This window comes from Antechinus flavipes, chromosome 3 (genome assembly GCF_016432865.1).
Source record: "Antechinus flavipes isolate AdamAnt ecotype Samford, QLD, Australia chromosome 3, AdamAnt_v2, whole genome shotgun sequence".
NCBI lineage: Eukaryota > Metazoa > Chordata > Mammalia > Dasyuromorphia > Dasyuridae > Antechinus > Antechinus flavipes.
In genome coordinates this window covers 126,449,461-126,474,493 of record NC_067400.1, presented here as the reverse complement: position 1 = coordinate 126,474,493, position 25,033 = coordinate 126,449,461, and positions in this window count along the sequence as shown.

The following is a 25,033-nucleotide window of genomic DNA, read 5'->3' as shown; positions in this document are numbered from 1 at the left end:
ATGAAAAGGTAAACATTTAAGAGAATTTATAAGAAATAGTTGATTGGGCTGGGATAATGTAAAAACAAAAATGGATGGATGAGAAAAGGATGCTTGGGAAAATAGAAATGGAGAGGAATAATTAGCCAATTATTTTAGAAACTTGATTGAGAGATTTTTTTTCCTATTAATTTTTCCCTTTTAATTTTAACTCTGTATTTTGTTTTTGTTTTTTGTTTTTTTTGTTTCTGCATATGATTTCCAGTATTGAATGGGAAATTATCTCACATAAAAGAGACATGCAAAGAAAAGCATTTACAGGGAAATGATAGAGGAATGGGCTACATTTGCACCTCTTCATCTAAATTGGATTAAACAGAGAGAAACATAAACATACTTTTGCACAATTGAATATAGAAATCTATGTTGCTCAATAGAAAAGAGGAGAATAAGAGAAGAGATAGAGGGGAGTAATAAAAGGGAGGGCACATATAAAAGAAAGCTGTGGTCAGAAGTAAAACAGACAAGGTAAGAAAGAGAGAAACAGAGAGAGAGAGAGAGAGACAGAGAGAGAGAGAGAGAGAGAGAGGCAGAGACAAAGAGAGAGAGAATCAAAAGAAAATAGGTGGAAGAAAATTCACAATTAGCAATTATAAACATGAATTTAAATGGAATATATTTATCCATACAACAGAACCAGATAGTAAAATAGGTTAGAAGCAAAATCCAATGATATGTTGTTTACAAGAACACTTGAAATAGGTAACAAGTAAGGGATTGGAAACAGACTGTATTATACTTCAATTGAAGGTTTAAAAACAAAGCAGAGGCTCCTCATCTCAAAGTAAAAACAAAAATAGACATAATTAAAGGAGCTAAACAGGGAAATAAAATAAAAAGTTAGAAATTAAAGATTTTGTTGACTCAATGTATACATGATTGGAAATAGTCTTTATCCTTAGACCTTTTCTAGAAAGTGATGTAAATCTTATATATATATATATATATATATATATATATATATATATATATATATATATATATATATATATATAAAGAATTAGATATGTTGAGCTATGTCAGTTGCAGTCCAACAAGGGTATTTAAGAGTAATTGGAAGAAAATAAACAATAAACCTTGGAAATGAAATATTTTATAGTCTCAGTTTTTTTTCTATCAAAAATATTTACAGTATTTTGTAGTTTTTCCAATGATAAACCCAAAAGATCCTGTCAGATTAAGCTTCTAAAGTATCACATAGTTATTTATACATTGAAATTTCCCCTTATAATCCTAACCCCAGCAAAAAAAAAAAAAATCAAGTGACTATAAGTTTTCACATCATTCTTTTCTTTTTTTTTATTTTAACTTTTAAAATTTTAGCTGACTAAAAAAAAAAAAAGATATACAGAAAAGGAAAAAAAAAAACCATTGTCATGTGCCCAGCAGAACATCAGAGAGAATTCAAAATATATAATAATAAATTTCTATTTTAGGAAAGAATGTAAATAGAAGGAATTATATTTCCTTTGATTCATTGTAGGTTATTCTGTTTTCTACTATGTACTTTTTACTTTACTCTTTTTTTCCCCTTTTATCTGCCCTACCTCTCCCAAACAGGTTATAGTTAAGCATGGATATATTTATATATACATATATAGACTTATATTCACATTCATCCATGCACTTACACATATACATATATCTACATACATACGTATATATACTCATATGTACTTGACATATACACACACATATATATACATACATATTTACTCATATGTAAACTTGCCTCTAAAATGATATTAACATAACTGACATATAAGATAGATTTCTCTCTTAATTGAATCTTCATGTTTGATTTTGTCTAAGATCAATGGATATTAGCCCAACTGAGGGTAAGGGAGAGAATGAGGAGAACAATTTATAAAATGATAACTTTGAAAGACTTTATAACTTTGATTAATGCAAAAAAGTGAAAATGAAACGTGTCATTCATCTCTTCACAAAGAGGCAATGAAGTTAAAATGTAGAAGAAAGATTTATTTTCAGATGATTTATGTAGAAATTTCTTTATCTAGAAATTCAATATGTATTAATGGTTTCAGTATTTTTTTTAATTTGCTTCTTGAGGATTGGATAGCAGGAGCAACAAATTATAAGAAAAAATAAGACAAAGTGAGAGTTATACTATGATATGTCACATTTATTTTAACATTATTATTACTGTGTTGTGAAGTGTTGTTCTGAATTAAAACCTTAATTCCAAAGAAGACCAGTTAAAAAGAGACCTTGAACTTAACCAGAGTTCCAAGGAAGAACAGTTTAAAAAAAAAAAAAAAGACCTTGAAACAGTAACAACAAATGTATTGCAAAGCACTGCCTTGATGGGGTAACATTGCTATTGATGCTAATATTACTGGGAAATTTATTGAAAAAAAGCCCAATATGTAAGATGCACAGAATTTAGACATTATTTATATTTTAAAATCATGATGCTAAGATATTTTCTCTGTAATAAAATGAAAAAGGAAAACAATTAAAATTCTAAAATATTAATTTAAGTGATTCACATTCCTTTTGTCTTCCTAAATTATATGTTCTTGAAGGAAAGGAGTATGTATTATATATTTTTTCTCCTATAATGCATTGTACCATAGTGACCAAATAGTAGTTACTCAAGAATTACTTCGGGACTAATTGGTTAATATCTGTTATAATATCATTATTGAGGTGAGACAACCATATTGCTTACAATGTTTTGGTTATGTAAAAATTTAGCTTTTAACAAACTAAATTTTGTTTAGTTTTGTTTTGTTTCTTTAGTCTCCTCTCTGTGATGTTAAGCATTTGACTATTAAAGTGCTTAATATGCTGAAAATGATATTATGTATTATACAATGTGTTGGTTTTGGGATACAAATATGCATAAAGCACAATGCCTGCTTATGAGCTAGACTAGGAGATGTTGTACCATCTAAAGTATTCCAGGAGTATCATTCATTTTCAGTTAATTCAATTCAACAATTATATAGGCTAGGCATTTTGCTAGGCATATAACAACAAAATCAAAACCAGCCTCTGCCCATTTGAAGGGGAACATTTTACTTTTCCTTTATCTTTGATTTCTTTTGGGATATATGCCTAGTATAGCTAGGTTAGAGGATCTGTAAAATCGAATAAATTTGATGAATGGTTCAATATTCCTTCTTTAAAAGACTAGATCTTTTATATAGTTCCACCAATAATGCACAGATGTTCCTGTTTTCCCACTCCAAAAGTTGTCATTTTCTGGCTTTGTCATCATTGTTATTCTGATAGTTTTGTTGAACCTCAAAGTTGTTTTAATTTTTATCTTATTATTAATAAATTTGGATTTATTACCTGCATAATATTCCATTCCTATCCTTTGGCCATTCATTATTGTAGAAAACTACTGCAACTATTTCCCCCAGTTACTTGGTTCCCTTCAATTTTTCAACTACATTTGTTTGTGCAAAATATTTTTCATTTTGTATAAGCAAAATTATGTACTTTATCTTTTGTAGTGCTTTCGATTATTTGTTAATTCATGATGTCTTCCCTTAGCAATAGATCTGAAAGTTAATTTCTTCTTCTCTATTTATCACCTGATATTTTATATCTAGTTCATATAGCTATCAGATAGCATTCCAGTTTTCTTAAAAGATTTTATTAAAAAGTAAGCCTTGCCCCTAGTAATGAAGGTTTTTAAATTTATTAAAAATCATTCTTCTGTGTTTCTTTGTTTCTTTATGATTTGTATATTCCTCTGATATACCACTTTTTGTAGCCAGTAAAAAATCAGTTCAATACTTACTACTTTGTAGTTCAATTTTAGATTTGGTACTGATTCACTTTTTTTTTTTTTTTACGTTTGTTCATTATTGTACTTGAGTCTCCTAACCTTTTGTTCCCCCATTAAAAATTCTGTTATTTTTTTAAGGTATAAAATATTCCTTCTGTAGTTTGACATGAAATTGAATATATAAATTAAATTAACTAATATTATCATTTTATTATATTGTTTTATTATATTAACTCAACCTTTTATTATTATTATGTCATTCAGTTGTATTCAGATCTTTGCAACCCAATGGACCATGCAGAGCATACCATCCAAAGTGATTTCTTAACAAAAATACTGGAATGATTTCTCATTTTCTTTTCTAGTGGATTAAATCAAACAGAAGTTTCTTGACCTTATACAGCTACTAATAAGTATTTCAGTCTAGATTTGAACTTTGGTTAGTCTTTCTGACTCCAGAGTTAGCACTCTATCCACTGAGCCATCTCACTATCTACAAATTATCATTTAATCATATTACTTCAAAATACTCATATGTTTCTCTAATTATTTAGTTCTTCAACAAACTTATATTAAAAGCCTACTACTTTCAAGAAACTGTGCTAGCCATAAGAATTGAAAAAGGATCATTTTCATTATCCCAAAAGAGTTTATGATTACTAAGAAAGCATATATCATATAGCTTTAAAATTATAAGATTAAATAATAATAATAATAATAACATTTACATATTGTAATCATTGAACCTTTTCAGAGTGATTTCTTCCCAACTACCTTTTGAGATGAGTAATACTTATATTGTTTTTGCTATATTCTAATGAGAAAACTGAAATTCATGTGATTTGTCCATGGTCTTATAACTAGTAAATATACAAAGCCAAATTTGAATCGAAGTACACTGAGTCCATGCCTAGAATTTTTGTATAATATCAAAACATGAGAGTGAGGAGGGAAAGATCTATACAAAGGATTCTAAACAAATTTGGAAAGGGAGAGATAACTTCTTATTGTTGGAATAAAGAGGGTTTTTTTTTTTTTTTTAACAAGAGTTGTCACCTAAATAGTCTTGAAAGAAAAATAGTATCTCAGAAAGTATCATGACTAAGGATTGAATTCCAGGTATCAGGGAATTTGTATAAATATTTGAAAATCATAAATAATAAGACAGTACTAAGAAATAATTAATAATTCAGTCTGATTGGAACAGAAGACATAATGGGAAATAATATGGGATTTGGCAAAAAAAAAATCTAAGTTAGAGTCACATGGAAGTGTCATAAATGCCAAGCTAAGACATTTGCATTTTATTCTATATGTTGTAACAGTCACTTAAAGTTTTTTTTTTTTTGCTTTTTTTTTCTTTTGTTCTCTTTTTCATTTTAGTGGATTAAGTGCTAGGACTGAAATCAGGTACACCTGAGTTCACATCAGGCTTCAGATACTTATTAGCTATATGATTCTTGGCATATCCCTTAACCTCTGTTTGCCTCAGTTTCTTAACTGAAAAATAGGCATAATAACAGCACCTATTTTACATGGTTGTTGTGAAAATCAAATAAGATAATGTTTATAAAAGCACCTAGCTTTTATAGTTAGTTCTGGTGATATGTAATTGCTTATTTCCCCCCTCCTCCTTTAAATCAGAGAAGTGATAGAGTCATATCAGAGGATCACAGGATGTTTAAGACTCCAAAGTTGTGATCATGGGTAATTGGAAGGATGGTGATGTTATTAACAAATGTAGAGAAGTTAGAAGGTGATTCATGTTCAAATAGGAAAGGGATAAATTAAGTGTTCTACATTTGAAGTAGAGAAAGTGTTAAATTACCTGATAATGAAATTAAATACAGGAACTTGTAGACTTGAACAGTAAGAGAAAATGCCACAGGGATAAAAGGTATCTTAATTGAACCTTGAATGTGTATTGCATTGGAGCTCATCCATGCATATTGGTTTACTGGCTAGATTTCTTTAAAGACTAGGCCTTAAACCAAAACCAATCTGATTCTAATTGGCCACTGATAGATCCCTTGGACAAGCCCCATTTAGTCGTTGTTTGGGTCCTGGTTGACTCAGATTGAATGTAAATAGCAGTCATTTCTGCTTTGGCCAGAAACCCTGAGGGTCTTCCCCTCCCAGATTCACTTATTTATTTTTTAAAAGAAATTTTGCACTCTTTAACAGAAGATATTCTTTGCCTCAATTGCTACCTAACCTTAATTACTGTATGGGTGTGGACTCAGTCAAACTGAAACAGTTAAAGACTTTAACTTAGAAAGGCCCAGGTGTCCCATTGAATCCATGTTATTTCCAGTCAAACTGATCTCTATTTGGCCACTGGAGCCAGATATCTCTGGAGGGGAAAGTGAGGCAGGTGATCTTGCACAGCCCTCCCTCACTTAAATCCAATTCACTTATATGTGTTTGGTTTCACCTCCCTGATGTCATGATCTTCTTGGATACACAAACATGAACAAATGAAGCACAAACAATAATGACATTACCAAAAAGTTCAAGGGGGTATGAATGGGCATGGAATGAATAAATGGCGGTAAAGAGACCAGCCTAACCAAAACAGAAATACTGTGTTGGAAAATAGTGTTTGGACAAGTAGGGTGGGGCAGGACTATAAAGAGTCTTTAAATCTGAACAGAGGAGTTTGGACTTGATGTTGCAAGCATCGTTTTAGGTTCTTAAGAAACCGGTTAATAAAGACTAGTCTGGCATTAGCAGACAAGATGTATAATAGCAAGAAATGACTTAAGGCAAAGAGACCAGGACAAAGTTTGCTGCACTCATTATGACAGAAGATAATGAAGCTCTGGAGTAGAAAGGAATAAGTAAAAAGAGTACTAGATCTGATGTCAGAGGACCTAAAGTCATTTATTGACTCTGATGCATATACAATCTAGATAACATTGGACAAACTATTTAAATTTCCTATGTTTCATTTTTATCATCTCTAAAATGAGATTGAATCAGGTGGTCTCTGATGTTCATTCCAACTCTAGATAATTAGATCCTATGAATGGTACACAAGAGTAAAGATGAGAATGAATCCAAGAAAATTGTGAAAGAAATAAAGGCAATGTTTAGAGAAAATAGGTAAAAGGAATGAAAAGTGAAAGCATTGAAGAGAAGTAATGGTGTTACCACTGAAAGAAATTGAGTAATTAAGAGAAAATGCTAGTTTGAATGGGATCAAGGTAACAATGGGTAGGTATAAAGTTCATTTTTCAAAGGAACATAACTAAAATAACCAAGTTACTTAGGAACTGTTTCAAGGTGTCTTTATAAAAAAAATCGTTCAGGAAAAAGACCTGTATGTGCAAGAATGTTTGTGGCAAGTCTCTTTGTAGTGGCCAGAAACTGAAAAGTGAGTGGACCGCCATCAATTGGAGAATGGCTGAATAAATTGAGGTATGAGAATGTTATGGAATATTATTGTTCAGTAAGAAATGACCAGCAGGATGATTTCAGGAAGGCCTGAAGAGACTTACATGAACTGATGCAGATGAGTGAAATGAGCAGGATCAGGAGATCATTATATACTTCAACAACAATACTATATGATGATCAATTCTGATGGACGTGGCCCTCTTCAGCAATGAGATGAACAAATTAGTTCCAATGGAGCAGTAATGAATTGAACCACCCAGCTACACCTAGCGAAAGAACTCTGAGAGATGACTAAGAACCATTACATAGGATTCCCAATCCCTATATTTTTGTCCGCCTGCATTTTTTATTTCCTTCACAGGCTAATTGTACAATATTTCAGAGTCCAACTCTTTTTGTATATAGCAAAACAACTGTTTGGACATGTATACATATATTGTATTTAACTTATACTTTAATATTTAACACGTATTGGTCAACCTGCCATCCGGGGGAGAGGATGGGGGGAAGGAGGAGAAAAATTGGAACAAAAGGTTTGGCAATTTCAATGCTGAAAAATTACCCATGCATATAACTTGTAAATAAAAAGTTATAATAAAAAAATAAAAAATAAATAAAAAGTCCTTCCTAAACAGAAGAAAAAGCATGAAGAGAAACAGCTAAACTGAGTGGTAAATATTCATGACTACCGGCCATGACTCCAGAGGAATTCTACTAATGCTTGTTTTAGGTTTATTGGACACAATCAAAATTAGTGCATTTACTATTGGCCTTAATTCCATTTATAAGCATCAGTATGAAACTGCACACCTCTAGGCTCATATCTAACAGATGCTTGGACCATTTTTGTCTGAATAGATCTTACTCTCTGGAATCAGTTACATATACACTTTCATTTCAATAGTACAGACAAGACTAGTATCAAATAGGCATACCTATGACGTGGAACAATGATGTCTATAAATCTTATTTCTTATGTGTATGTATGAATGGATATGTGCATGTGATTTGCATTGTTATTAGTACATCCAGTATTTAGATCTCATTAAAAAATCACTTTAGATCCCCCCCCAATGTTCTTTAAAATCACAAACTTTATCAGTACAAGAACTTCAAAAATGTTATTGATTACTTTATTTATACAGGTTCCTTCTCTTCAGCATCATTTCACTAGGCAATTATTTTGTTTTGTGCCATTTAACTTTTGTGAATTAATATCACATACCCATCTAAATTGTCAGGGACTTAAGAGAAGGGACTCAGTCTTCTACATTTTTATTTTATTATCTTATTTATCTCACTGAAAACATAGTGAATGTTCAATAAAAATATTGTTTTGATTTTTCATTTGATATTAGGAGATTTAAAAAACCTCATGAGAGGAAATTGACAGTTATAGAATCCAATGGATAGAAGCTACCATGCTCTATAGGAAGGTGGTAGATTTATGGAACATAATACTATTAAGTTGAACATATGAATAAGGTCATGGGAGGTTTAGATAAAATTATAATGACCCATAGACCCATATAATAGACCCATAACTGGAAATATTCAGAAAGCATTCTTCACATTTTCTAAGATTGGTATCACAAAAAGTCACTATGCTTTCTAATATTCCTTGGTGACACCATTAGGGACAGAGAACTAGGCCAGTTTGACTTCTAGTTTCCTCTATTTTGGAAAATGTGATGAGCTCTTGAGATGCAGAGATGGAATAAGACAGCCCATGCCCACAAGAAGCTTGAATTCTAATAAATCTTTTTTTTGTACTTAATCCTGAAAAAAAATGCTTATTTATCAAATACATCCTATAAAATATTACAACTATGTAAAATCCACATGTTTAAGTAGGAGGAGGAAAAAACAAACATTTGTACCTGTTTATATATCAAAACCAGAGATTAACAGCTCAGGTTTAATCAAGTTCCTATTTGACTTATTGATTATAGGATGTTGTCTATTATCGTGTATTCTAGGAATTTGGAATTCTTTGCATGAGGGATTGATACTCATAGTTTTTTAGCTTCTTAAATCCCTGTACCTTTAACAAATATGTTTCCTAAGTGGTCTATGTATGTTATTCTTAATCTTACTCAAACAAACAAGCTGCAACTTGAAGTTACACATTTTATGCACAAAGTACCAAATGTGGTCTACTCAAGCACATTTGAGAAAGAACAGCAGTAAGGAGAGAAGTTAGGCTTGCACAATCTGTCAACAAACTAATAAATTATACAGGAGAGGGGAGGAAGAACTTCCTCTCCATGACCATCTGTTCTGCACAGGGGAATAATTTAGTACTTGGGGTTCCAGAAAATCTGGCAGCTCCAAAAAGATAAGCAAAACCTCTTTACCTAAAAAGTTAAGGTCTAATCCTTTTAACAACTGATTAGAACAAGCCCATTCTTTTTTTTTTTCTTTTGGCATGATTTATATACATTTTAAGGGTTTAGTAAGAAATATAAGTACATAGTTGGAATGTCCATTTAGAAATAAACTGTGAAAGCAATATGAGTGTAGATTTCTCCTGACATCAATAGGAGTTATACCTGTAATACAGAGATACACTGTGGTGCCATCCTAATTTTTTCCAGTGTTGAAATGCTTCATTCTAAAAGAGCTGATCATTTGAGGTTAATATTATGACTTCCTTTTCTAGCTAAGGATTCTGTTAGATTTTTGTTTTTGTTTTTCTGGGCTTTTTGAATTATTTTAGTAGACTCCTTCCATTAAATTTTCTAGACTAAGGTTTGTGAGAGGAATCCCAGTTTTTTTCCTTAGTTTTTCATGTTATATACTTGATTAACAGTTCCTATGACAATCAGTGTTCAATGAATATCTCACATGTAAGCATGAAATTGCATAGTGATCTTATCATCATTTCAATAATTTGTTTCAAATTCAGTTCTTTGTAATGGCTTTTAAGTCTATTAAACTTGTTCATCCCAAAGAATTTGAAATTTCACTTTGAGAAAGGAATAAGCTATCTTTTCCCCCCAATGTGAAATGCTAAGAAAACAACTTAAATGTTGTAACATTATCATTAAATCACCAGGTATTTTTGAGGCATACCTGTAAACCCTACTACTACTGAAGCTGAGGCTGTAGTACTTCTTGAGCTTGGAAGTTTTGAGCTTCAGTGGGCCAAATTGATAGTGTCCTACTTAAGTTCTTGTCAATGTGATGAGGTCCCAGGAAAAGAAACCACCTGATTGCCTAAGGAAAGATAAAACAGCAGAGACTGAAAATCTCCCTTGCTGATCAGAGTAGGATCAAGCCTCTAAGAAGCACCTGTACTTTTTAGTCTATGAAAGATAGGGAGACTAAGATTCAAAAGCAAACAAACCATTAAATAAACCCTCCAAATCATTAAATTAATAAGACTAAAGAAATATAGATTTCACATATGAAAACTTGAGTGGATTAATGTGGATACTCTATCAAATCATACTGATTCCATGTGCATAATTTGGTCCATTTTTCTGTAAAATATAGTTATATATATATTATGTGGATACTAAAATGGGTATCATAACATCACCTATTTCTCTGTATTGCTATGAGGATCAAATAAGATCATATTTTAAAGTGCTAATCTTAATGCCTGATTCATAGTACGTTCTTAATAAATTCTTGTTCCCTCTTCCTTCCCCTTTCACTACATGAGCAAGTATACAAGTCTTCATTGGTAATATATTACACCTAATATACACACATCCAGATTTTTTTCCCTTGCACTTTGGGCCATTCTTTTGAAAATCTAAAGGCAATTCTTGTTAATTCTTTTGAAAATCTAAAGGCAATGAATAAAGTAAGTTTGTAATATTTGCTTTGTTTTTCACTAGTGAACATCTCTGATAATGTTAATATTAGACAACCAGTATTGATAATGGCTGAAGTGTGCTGTTTCAATATACCTATATGTGTGTGTATATTTCATTTAAAATAATTTCTTATTAAATTTAACTTGTTATATCCCATTCAAGATTAGGGACAAGTCAGTGACATCAAGAGTTATAATGGTATACCAATAGCATTCAAACTATTGGGTATTCCTACATTCAGAGCTTATTATTTTATATCTAGTAGTTTGAGAGTGGTGGGAAGAAAGTGTTAGCACAGTTAAATAGCTTTTCCTTTATATCCTGGCAATCTCAGGTCACCCCCTAGAGCCTACATGTCTACTTTCTTAAGAGGATCTCAAAGTCTCCAGTGAATACCAATGCATACATATTTCCAGACTAGCCACAGAAGCCAATGTCATCAGATTGATTTAATATAGAAATATAATTAAAATCAGGGCAAAATCATTTCCCCTGAATTCTACAGATTGGTTATAACCACTTCCTTTTAGGATTAAATCAGAAACTAGCTTAGTTACCAAGATAACCTAGACACACATTCACACACACTATTGCCATGCAGCATCTAATGCCTCCATGATCTAGTTCCATAACTTTAGGAATCCTGATATCTCTTTGAAACCACATTAAAAATCAGGAATCCAGGCCAGGGGTTCTCTTTTTTTTAAATTATAATAACTTTTTTTTGACAGAGCCCATGCCCGGGCAATTTTTTACAACATTATCCCTTGCACTCACTTCTGTTCCGATTTTTCCCCTCTCTCCCTCCACCCGCTCCCCCAGATGGCAAGCAGTCCTATATATGTTAAATATGTCACAGTATATCCTAGATACATTATATGTATGCAGAACCAAACAAATCTCTTGTTGCACAGGAAGCATTGGATTCAGAAGGTAGAAATAACCGGGAAGAAAAACAAAAATGAAAGCAGTTTACATTCATTTCCCAGTGTTTTTTCTTTGGATGTAGCTGCTTCTGTCTCTCATTGATCAATTGAAACTAAGTTAGATCTTCTCTTTGTCAAAGAAATGCACTTCCATCAGAATACATCTTCATACAGTATCTTTGTTGAGGTATATAATGATCTCCTGGTTCTGCTCATTTCACTTAGCATCAGTTCATGTAAGTCTCTCCAAGCTTCTCTGTATTCATCCTGCTGGTCATTTCTTACAGAACAATAATATTCCATAACATTCATATACCACAATTTACAGGGGTTTTCTTAGTACAGTGATGCCATGGGGTTTTATTTTTGTTTCTTTGTTTTTACTGAGGGAGTTGGGGTTAAATGACTTGCCCAGGGTCACACGGCTAGGAAGTGTTAAGTGTCTGAGGCTGAGTTTGAACTCGTGTCCTCCTAACTTCAGGGCTGGTGCTCTATCCACTGTGCCACCTAGCTGCCCACATAGGTTTTCTTTTAGTCATTCAATCAAACATTGCTATAATAATAATTATGGCCTTTTGATCTTTAGTCAGATAATTAATTTCCCTTTAAATATTCAGAAAAATTTTGTCTTTTCTATCTGAAATGTTGAACATTATGCTCGACCACACCAGCAATTAGATCATGATATAATTGCAAAATATTCAACAAAATAGATAATAATACAGTAGAATACAGGTAATGCTATACATTGTTTTATATATCAATATGCTCCCTGTGTAGTGCCATAAGGCTCTACAAAAGCCATAAACCATAGAGTTTAGTGACGCTTGTTTATATTTGAATTTGGTACCATTGCTCTATACCTTTTATAGTCAACCCTGTACCTTTACAAAAGTAGAAGAGGATCACACTGAAATGAGAGCTATTACATATGTGTTTGTTTTGTGGGTTGCTAGGCCTTACTGTCAGCACCTTGTGGCCATTCATCCAGGTATGAGGTTCTCAGCACTTGGCTAGGCTGATGATCCTCAGATGAAAGAAGCTCATCAGGACTTATATTTAAAGCTTTATAGGAACTTGGCTGGTATAGGCTTTAAAAATTCAAATGTTACCTCCATGCCTCAATCGGTGAGTGATGAAAAGATATTAGTTTCATTGGATGAAAAGAGATAATTGAGTTGTCATCTTACATGTGTGGCAAGAGTGCTCACATTGAAAGACAATGAATCATTTAAAATAGCAAATTAAGTATATTTAGCAAATATAAATACAGAGAGGGAAAATAGACTCCTTCATCCATTCAATCCATCATCCTCCTACTACTGCAACCAACCTGAGTTCCCGGCAGAAAGAAAAAACAAGTACCCTAGAGAGCCAATTGGCATTCTGGGACTATTTCTCTATATTCAAATCATAGACTAGAACTCATAGAGTAAGATTTAGTATTCATAAATATAGAACCATTTGGAAGAAAATAAGCAATAGAATCTCTACATAAGTCTTGAAAGAATGAGTTAACAGAAAAAAATGATACAACCCATTGTATAGAATTTCATGGCTCTCAACTCTCATCATTTCTGATCTGTCTTTTTTGCTGGCTCCTAATTCTATTATGGTCTCTTAAAAATAATAGTTCCATTGTGTGGAAGATTAAAAAAAGGTGAAGTCAGATGCAGAGGATACAAACACACACACACACACACACGTATATATATATATATATATATATATATAATATATATATATATATATATATAATATGCATGTATATATGTATAACCACAAAAATATAAAGAAAAAGATTTCAAAAAGACAAAAGGAGTTAGAGAAAGTGCAATGATTAATATTGGTTCCAAATTATTAATATTGAAATATACTTCCTTCTACTTCTTTGAAAAGTGGCAGACCCTAGGAACAAAATTCTCCATACTCTGTGATGGTCACTATAGTGGATGGTTTTAATTAACTTTTTTATCCCTTTAATGGATTGCACTGAAAAAACATGGCATAGTTAAAGATTCATTGTTCAATTTTATTTAAATTCAACAAATATATTTAAGAAAACCCACTATTTGTAGAGAACTTTGCTACATTATGAGGATAGAAAGACAAAAAGTAAATGACTCATGTCTCTAAGGCCTTTTAGATTTTATTCTTTGCATTTTTCAAAATATGTCAACAATACATTTAATTTTAAAAGACTTAAATGTCCCCTTCAGTCCTAGTTCCTTTTTTTTTTTCCTGAGGCCATTGCGGTTGTTACTTGTCCAGGGTCACCCAACTAGGAAGTGTTTAGTGCTGAGACCAGATTTGAACTCAGGTCCTCCTGATTTCAGAGATGATGCTCTATCTAATGTACCACCTAGTTGCCTTGTTATCTTTTATTTTCAATCTCTACTTTCCAATAATGATTTCGTCCACTTCCATGACTTCAGCTATTACCTATATGTACATGACTCCAAAAATTGTTGCCTCTGTCACCTACTCTTTTCCCAGAACTTCACTACTATCGGATTTCCAATAAAACTCATTTACAACTTAGTGTATCTTACTTAATCTGTTATAATTCCTTAGGTTTAGTTCTTACCTGACCCATCTTTTATACCAATAGCCAACCAATCTCTGTAATACCGTTTTTTGATTCCACCAATTAAAACAAAAGGCCAGTAGCTTTTCATTGCCTCTTAATTAAAATACAAGCTCTTGATCCTGCTATCCTTGATCCTCCTTGATCTAGCCCAATAAAAAGACAGCTGGGTTAGATTCCTAGGACTTTTGGTTTGAATATTGATTTTATCATTGCCTGTGCTTGATAATTTCTCAATATTCAACTTCATTTTAATACTAGAACTCATTATTAGGTTATTAGTCCTAAATAATTATATGAACGTACAACAAGATCTTTTTTCTTAGAGATAATATGATACAGTGAAAAAAAATTATATGTATATATATATATAAAATTTCTACTAGAAAGAACATAAACTTCTTGAGAGCAGGTTCTTTAGCAGATCTATCTTGCAACCTCAGCACTTAGTACATTGTCTTATACATAGAAAGTATTTAATAAATGCTGAATTTAATTGCTTTAGAATTTCTGAATAGAACACTTCTAATATTGTTCAGGAGTACTCTAAGATTATTTTCAGATAGGAAAAGATTCAATCAGTAGGGAAGATTCTCCCTGCTGTGTTTTATTACTTGACTTGAAGCAGACAAAGGACCAGGAAAATAAACTCTTGAATTGGGGTGGGAAAAAAAAAAAAACCTTGCTTAATACAAATTAAGAGCATTAGAGTAATTTCAGGCAAGTGAGGTATACTATAAGAAAAAAATAAATTCTTGATTATGAATTGTTAAGTCAACAGTCCCAAAACTGTAATGAAATACTTTAAGGAGTCTATCTAGTTTATTTTCTTCCAAATTTTTCTCTTACACAGTCTCTAAGTGATTCACAAATCCACAGAGATCTCTTAGACATGGTCAACACAACTGATTATTTTTCTAGTCCAACTAGAGCAGGTGCTGGAAAACATAATTTTTTAAAAAAAATCTGAATGTCTTTTGGAGATTGTCCAATAACCTAGAACTCAGGCCAAAGTTATTAACTTTTATTAAGTTATTAACTTGGGACACATCAATTTTTTTAATTAAAAAAAGTTGTTTGTAGGTGGGATAACATTATGTATTCAGACCTCTGTTTCCTAAATATAAGCAATCATTAATTTATCATTTGGGATTTTTTGTGATATACAAAGTAGTGAAATATTTTCATAAAATAAGAGATCTAATCAGTACAATAGAAATGATATCCACTGTGAGCTGAGTTGAATCTGTAGAAGCTATAATATTCAAACAAAGTGGGCTGAAACATATGTGAGTTGTCTTTTAACATACAACTCTTTCATTTCAGGAATGTATTAATTTCTTCCCAGTAAATATAAAATATAAAAGACAATTATAGAAAGAAAACAGAAAAGAATTAGATGGAAGCATGTAAATTCTTCCTGTGGAAAATATAAAGTTGTTCTTAATTTGAAAGCATTCACAAGGGACAACTCATTACAATTTGACTCATTATCATTTGAAGGACCAGACTTGGAATCAGGAAGAGCTGAGTTCAAATACTACTTTAGACAATTCCTAGCTGTGTTATAGTAAATGAGTTGCTTAACTGCTTGCCTCACTTTCCTCCTCTTTCCACTAATGGTCATAATAGTATCTATACCCTATGGTGTCTGTGAGGAGTAAAATCAGGTAGTATTTGCAAAACACTCTGCAAACCTTAAAATATTATATAAATACTGTTATTATTATTCTCACATCTGCTAAAATTCCAATTTTATAGATTCATTGATTTTTAACAAAGAATCCACTTCATTCAATAGTATCATCGTAAGATTCACCATGTTTAAAATATTCTTCCCAAACCTTTCTTGAGTGAATTTCTCTAATTTTATTCCTGGGTTTTGTTTGTTTGTTTTTGAGTTTCTTTATCTAAATTTAGCTATTATAGAAACACTGTTTATTTGTTTATTGCTCTTAGCAACTAGTTGCTGTCTAAATACAAATATTCCACATTCTGGGATCCATCTGCCAGTGTTGATGGAAAGAAAAGATGTTTGACCTCAGTTCCAGAATATTCTACATCCAGAATATGTCATTGTCCTTTATTATACTTTTTCCATGAATTCCTGAACCTTCAGGCTCCCCACATTTTCCCTGCCAACAAAACCTGTATCTCCTTCCAATTGTCAAACTTAAAAATTTCTATTGAGCTGGGCAATATTCCCTACTCTTCAAAGATCCTCTGAATAACAACTTTCCATCGCATCCCTCTATCTTTTTTCTTTTCTTTTCTTTCTTAAAGATTGTCATTTTCCAGTTATGGATAAGCCCTTTTATTATGATTGTGACATTTGATGATGAAATTGACCTTTTCCTATATGAATGGTTTCCTCCTGCTTTCACAAGTTCTAAAATTTATCCCACCCAGTTTACAAATGGCTGATTACAAGCTCTTTTGATGTAATGCGACAAATATATAGCTGCAAATATGCAAATCAATACATTTTTTTAAAAATCAAGACATATTTTAAATAAATCAAAGACTGGATTTTTAAATAAATCTTGTGAATTCTTGTGTAAAATAGTTACTGGCAGTTTATTTTTTGTATTTGAATTGATACATATAAGCCTATCAGTCTTAGTGCAGTTTTAAGTTTAAAAAAGTTTTTCATGACACCATATACAATACTTCCTACTAGCAAATTATGTATAGAATAAATACATAAACTTTTACTCTTTCAATTCTAACATTCTATTTATAACAATAGTTAATTTAATTTATTTTTCTCCACATAAATAGTATTGTTTTCAGAGTAACCATATTAATTTACAAATTTCAAATGTGATAAAAAAAATATTTCACTAATATATCTTCCTAGCATGTGAATTTCAGTGTGTGAATTATTTATTCGACTCTACAAATGTCCTGAGCACAACTACCCCATCAACTGCTTATTATATATCTGAAATTCACCATGACTGAAGGTCATTATTTTCTCCAAAATCAATTCTTTTCCTTAATTTCTATATATTTTCTTAAAACACTATGATATTTCTAATCACCCAAATTAGCCACTTTTTTTCATCCTTACTTTCCCTTACCCCCATGTCTAATTAATTGACAACTTTACCTCCTTAACATTTCATATACAGCTATTTCTTTAGTCATTCACTAATCTTAGTCAATCACTAATCACTTCTCACAAAACCTATTCCTTCTTGTATCTTCTTTGGTATATGATAACCATCACTAGAGTAAGGGGAGAGAGAAGGAAGAAAAAAAATATGATAATTTTATTATATGTTTGAAAGGAAAAGCAAGTTTATTATATGTTTGAAAGCAATAGCAAAGAGGTTTGCAATTTCATATGTAATCATCTTTTTATTATACTATGTTACAGAAATGACTGTTTTATTCCATAAATAAAAAACAATAAATTATAAAAATCTCACTTTCCTAAAGCTTATCTCTGACATCATTCTTTTGTTCAAGAAATGCTGGTGCTATTCTATCATCTCTACTATAATGCAACACTCCTCATTTGGACTTTGAAGATCTTGACAGTCTCACCCTAACATATTTTTCTAGACTGATTTCACCATGCTATTCCTCTAGGTTCTTAGCATTCTTACCTAGTTACTAAGGTATGGTAGCACTATGTCCCACCTAGGTATCTTGACATAGTCTTCCACCTCATCTGTGGAAGATTTTCTCTCTTTACTCTGTTTTTTGGAATACCATTCTTTCTTCCAGATTCTATTCAAGATCACTTCCCACCAAGATCTTTTCTTTATCTCCAAAGTTGTAAAAATTTTATACCATCATAATTCATTCTTCTGCCAAAATTTCTTTGTATTTGTGAAATATATGTGTGTTCTTTGGTGGAAGGAGTTATCATTTTTGTCTTTGTATTCCCAATGCTTGGCATAGTGTTTGGCACAAAGTATTCATTTAATAAATGATAGCTGAATTAAATTAAATCATTAGTATTTAATCTATTTCAGCATCAGCTGTGTTTGAATTTATCTGTGTTCTAGTACTGATCTCTGGGGAGTGTCTATATAAGATTTTACAACTTACATATCAGACCTTTACATAGGAATCACATTTTGCTTGTCTCACACAACAGCCTTCATATATCTTTATAAAAAGACACAGAAGGAAAATCCCATACTAAAGTTTCAGAGAGTACATTATAGTAATGTACAAAAGAAAAATTAGATGTTGAAAAAATACTGTAAAATTGCTTGATAAACCAAATATGGTTTCTTTAATGTGTAATGTGATTCTGTCCTATGTTAAAAGGAACCACACTATCTCAGAATTGGAAGACACTTCAGTGGACATCAAGGCAAACAAACTAAATAAACAAATAAATAAGAATGCTTTCTCCATCATACCAAATGTTCATTTACTATTTGTCTGAAGACATACATCATAGAGGGAACCAACCATTCCACTTTTACTTTGCTCAGTGAAAAGAAATTGGTTTTAGAGTCACAGAGTCTGTTTCATAACCCATCTCTGATAGTAACTATGAGTAATAACAATGAACTATGTCAACTAAGATGGATCTAGGTCCCTTTATGTGTAAAAGAAATAGGTTGAACAAGATGGCCTTAGAAATCCTTTCCAATTCTTGCTAACTGAAAAAAAAATATGTGTATATATGTATGTGTGTATGTATAAACACATTCATATATAAATGTGTTCATGTGTACATATATATATGTTTATATACATACACACAAATTTTTCTTGAAAAATATTGAAATAAACAATTGAAAATTTGAGCAGTAAAAGGAGAGGTAAATGATTTCCTTTGGGAAAATGACAGGAAAAATTTTTGAATATTCTTAATGAACTAATATTCTTAGGAACATAGATAATCCTGCTGGTTCCCAAATCTCATAGTTTCCATTTTCACAATATTTCCTGCATCTGAACCTAAATTATCATGAACCAACTACTAACTAGTGTCTCTACCTCAAATCTTTCTTCACTCCAGTATTTCCTACATGTGGGTGTTGAATAAATTTTACCTGGGTACAGAACTAACCATGTAACTCCCCTATTTTTTCAATTCCAATGAGAACATGTCATGCTGGGTGATCCTGTGCCAGTGTCTCCCATGTCATACAATTAATTCTAAAGTTCTAAAGACGTAGCTTGAGTGTGTCCTTATGTCACTTTTCTGGACCACTTTGTAAGAGCTTGTCCTCTGTGTGAGTTCTCCACAAAATAATTTTTTTTTTGTAAGCATACATTTGGCATTCAAACAATGTGGCCAGAAGAAACGTGAGATGTACAAAGCTAGAGAAACCACCCTAAATGTTCATGTGGACTATTTGTGTCCCATCTGTGGCAAAGCATTCCAAACTCATATTGGTCTGATCAGCCACAGTCAGACACACTGTAACTCAGCTTTTAACATAGTGATGTCATTTTGGTCCTCTTTGAGAAGAAAGGATGACCAATTACAATGGCATCTTATTGACTTTAATATAAAATATAATTTTTTAAACTTTTAAAGCATTATAAAATTTATCCCTAGTGTATTTTTCCTCTTCACTGGATACCATATTTTGTGATCCAAACATCTCTGTTACTCACACATAACACATCATTTTTCATCTTTGTTACTTGGCATAATATATGCTTGATATCTTCTACCTTATTTCCAATTCATTGAATCACTTCCTTCAAGACTTAGCACAAGTAAAGTCTTTTAAATGAAACATTTCATTATCTATCCAATACCAGTGCTCTCCCACAACCAGCTTTGCTTTTAGTTATTGTATACATTTGTAATTATTCAGTTTATAGTTATACAGGTACTTATTTTGAAGCTCTATGTGAATGCAATTGTTTCATTCTTGGCATATGTGTTTTTAGCACTTAGTATAGTACTTAAAACACTAAATACAAAAAAAAAAAATTGGTTGATAATAACAGATCATCATATATTGTTTGATATTCAGAATAAAAAGCTGAGAAGAAAAAATTATTTCCAAGGAGACAATAATTCATATAAAATAATGCACATCAATGATTTATACAATGTCTCTTGCTATTTTTTCATCTCATTGTACATTATTTTATCATTTAATTGTCTGTGCAAAAGCAGAAATTTTACATTTTTTTTTACATTTTACATAATCCTAATAAAAATTCAAGCCTGGATTTTAAGTTTTTTCAGCACAAAGGTAAAATATTCAACTGCAGGAATATTTCTTTCCCTCTATGACCACTTCTTTCACAGAGATGAAAAGAAATCTTTCATCTGCTGGTTATCTTTTTAATAGGTATCATCCTATGCCATTACCTATCATGACTCTGAATAGGTATGCAACTAGAACAAAAAATGAAGAATTATATTTCCTTGCCCTGGAACAAGAATTAATCTAAAAAAGCCAAATCCCTAGATAGGCATCCTACTACAGTTGACAGAAAATTTTTCTTGAAATGAAGAAATGCTAGGTTCTGGTGCCACCTGTTTACCTGGGAATTTTGAATTTAATCTCTCAGTATCTCCTGACAACTTTTAAGTTGGAGAAAAGTTGCTGAATCTGTGTTGGTAAAGCAAGTTTCTTCCCTAGAGTTTCATACACCAAAGAAAGCACATTTCCAGAACCCGTCACTTTTTTCAATTCACCTCCAAAATTTAAAAAAAAATTCCTGATGAAATCACAAAATCTAATAAAACAAATCATGAACTTTTTAGCTGATAAAATACTATATACACTGAGAAGATCTAAGAAAAAGACATTGGCTACAGCTTGTCATTTCATTTATTTTATTGCTCAATGTCTACATTAAAACTTAGATTCTTCATTATATTTTAGATGGAACTTCTTCTTGTGGGTATGAATCAGCACTTGAGCAAGATTTTCCAAACACTCTCCAAAAAAAAAAATCCCTTTTCCTCTCAAACATTCAAATTTAATCACTTTAACTTACAGCATAAATTAATGTCTCGGACATGTCAACTGGAAATCTCAGTTATTTCTCAAAGCTGCAGGTGCTTGCAGTGGTGTAATGAAATAGAGCCAGCTGCAGTTAGATTTCCTCACCAACTGGAATTCATCTTCCAAATGATACTAAATGTAACAGAACCTTACAGTGTTTTCTTCCAAAAAATTTTATCACAGTAATGTAAAAACCATCAAATGGGGGGAAATATACTTTCAAAAAGCAGTGGAAATCTATTTTTCTCTATTATGTCCAGATACACATTATACATAGTGTCCATAGGAATCTGAAATGTTAGCAAAATTATCTTTATACATTATATGCCCAATAATTATCACCCTTTCAAGAAGAAAAATTGGAAGGAAAAATATTTGAAAGTTGAAATTAATCAAGACTTTTGCCCATCAACTTGTGAAGAAACTCAGCCTTAAGCAGAAGTATTCTTTTGCTATAGTTAAATCATAACTAAAGTAAATTACCAAATAAGATATTATGTCATTTGTAGTCTTTCTTCTCAAACTAAATGTAAATATTTTAACTTTACTACAATATTGCCTTTACTTGTATAGGATTCTTAATTAAGGACAAACGTGAATAAAGCTACATGAAATGCTGAGTACCCAACATTCTGTGTTTTTTGACAGTCACAATGGGAAATAACCACTCTGTTTATAATTTAGTTTAAGTTTGAAACACAAACATTTATATAGTCACATTATCAAATAATGATATTAGTAAAGTTTGTTGGCTGTAATAAATTTATTTGGAAGATAGGATGATAATTGCCTATTCTCTTTCAATATCTTTAATCTGTCCATGTAAAAGACAGAAAAAAATTTCTTGATTTGAAAAGATATAACTTAATAAGATTATTATATTGACAAAGCTCCCTTAAGACAGTTTAACTTAAGTTAAAAAAGAAAAATGAAAGCATAAAATCCTAGTAAATTGACTGTCCAATTACAAAAGAGCTAAGCTATAAGAGCAGCAAATTTTAAATTATATGTGTTATATACATATACATATTTTCATATATGTGTACATTACATGTATATAATACATATATGTATTTGCATAACATATTAGTTATTAGCTAAAAGAAAGCTGCTAGCCATAATTAAATTTAAAATGAGTCTGATTAATTATATGAGAGCTAAATAATTGCTAAGTTATTCATTCAAAGAAAATGGGAGCTTTTCTTGATTGGGCTACTAAATACCAAGGCATCTAGGGTTTGTTTGGTTGATTTTTTCTTATTCAAACGTCTTTTTTATTCTTCTTTGGGCAAAGTCATTATTGTCTGAACCTCAGCAGTTCTAGGATATGTATCTAGGATATCAAAGTATCTCTTGTGTTCTACCAGCTATGAAACTCCCCAATTAAGGGAGAATAGTTTGTTAAGCTAAAGGACAGAATCAAGCAGAATACATTTGTCACATATAGAAGAAAGGAACTCAAGAATGGGTCACAAAAGTGTTGAATGGAATTTGAAGTCCCATTAGCTTAAGCCTTTAGGGATAATTAAAGGCAATGAGTTCAACCTTGGTTATCAAAACTAAACAACTTTTACAAAGCCAAACAATGGATTTGAAGTCAGAAGAATTAAGTTTTGGTTCTATTATTTATGAAATTAGAAGGCTTTAATCAAATCTCCTAACTTCTCTCCTATTCAATTTCCCCATCCATATAATAGAGACATAAATATCTAGCATATATTTCAGTAGTGCGGCTCATTAGTCCTCTTGAGTGAGATTAACTTGAAGAAGATTCACATATGTGCCAGAAATCTTAAACAAAGACAAACACCACTATAGTACAAGCTCTATAAATTCTACAATAGTCATATTGAGTTCTTTGTTTACCTGGACATTTATTGAATACTTGATTGATGTTGCTGATTGGGTTTCTTCTTGATACCTTATGACTTATTCCTATACTTCATCACTGAACTCTCAGGGATATATCATTGTTGAGCCTAGGCAAATCTCCCTGATCTGTTCTTTCTTTCCTCCATGCCTATAGCTTCAGGAGTACCTCTCAGTCAAACCTTTACTTAGTCTTTTACATTCTATATCAGTAAAGAGCAACAGATCCAGAGGTGTACAAGCTGTCAAAAAAAATGGTAATTCTTTGCTCTTTGTTGACCTTATTTTATCTTTCTTTTCTTGAGGAAATTGACTACAGAATCGGAAGGAACTGTTCTTTCCACGAAGTCTGAGAAAAAAATACAAAATAGAATTCCCTAGCAGAATTGCAAATGAACAAAAGTTGTACAATAGGTCCATAGCTTTAAAATTGAATGCAAACTTGGAGGGGACTCCATCATTTTACAAATGGGTTATCATACATAGGCAGAATGGCAAAGTTCAAATCCAGTGCTTTTTTCAATCTTGTAGGCTTTGTTGACATGCAAATCCAAGTTGGTTATGGTTGGAAGGCTTCATAGACAACTGTAGGTGGGGCAATAGAGTGCTTGACTTGGGATCACAAATACTTAAGTTCAAATCAAGCCTCAGACGCTAGCTGTGTGACCTTGGATAAAATCACTATTTATGAAAGTTTCCTGCACTGTAAAATAAGGATCCTAACAGCAGCGACCTAATAGATTTGTCTGTTTGTTTTTTTCTTGGTAGGGAGAAGGCTGAAGATCAAATAACATATTTGTAAAGCATTTAGGACAGTGTCCAGTACATAGTAGGTGCTTTATAAAGGTTATTCCCCTTCCCTCTCCAGCAAGGGATGGCTTGACTTCATAGCTGATCCAGTTTCTCTCATATAAAATTAGGCTAGTTGGCAAAGAACTGGAAACTGAGTGGATGCCCATCAGTTGGAGAATGGCTAAGTTATGGTATAGGAATGTTATGGAATATTTTGGTCTATAAGAAACAATCAGCAGAATGATTTTAGAGAAGTCTGAAGAGACTTACATGAACTTATACTAAGTGAAATGAGTAGAACGGGGGGAACATTGTACACAACAAAAGCAAGATTATAGAATGATCTCTTTTCAACAATGAAATGATTCCGACCATTTCTAATGGTCTTGTGATGGAGAGAGCCATCTGCACCCAAAGAGAGGACTGTAAGGATTGAATGTGGATCATAACATAGTATTTTCACTTTTTTGTTGTTGGTTGCTTGCTTTTTGTTTTCTTTCTCATTTTTCCCCTTTTTGATCTGACTTTTACTGTACAGCCTGATAATTGTGGAAATATGTATAAAAGAACTGCACATTATTGGATTACTTTGTATCTGAGGGAGGAAGTGGGGGAAGGAAAGGAGAAAGAAATTTAGAATTGGTTTTGCAAAAAATTAAAGTTAAACTATACATTTGTTTTGAAAATAAAAGCTTTAAAATAAAATTAAAAAATACTACTAAGTAAGAGGGGCAATGACCAAGGTTTGACAGAAATTCAAAGACCCACTGGGATATGAAAATATGAAAGATACAGTCAACAAGTATTCAGAGAAAAGTTGGCTGTCCAATCATTTTAGCACTCTCTTCAGTAGAACTCAAATGTCTGCTTATTCTTCT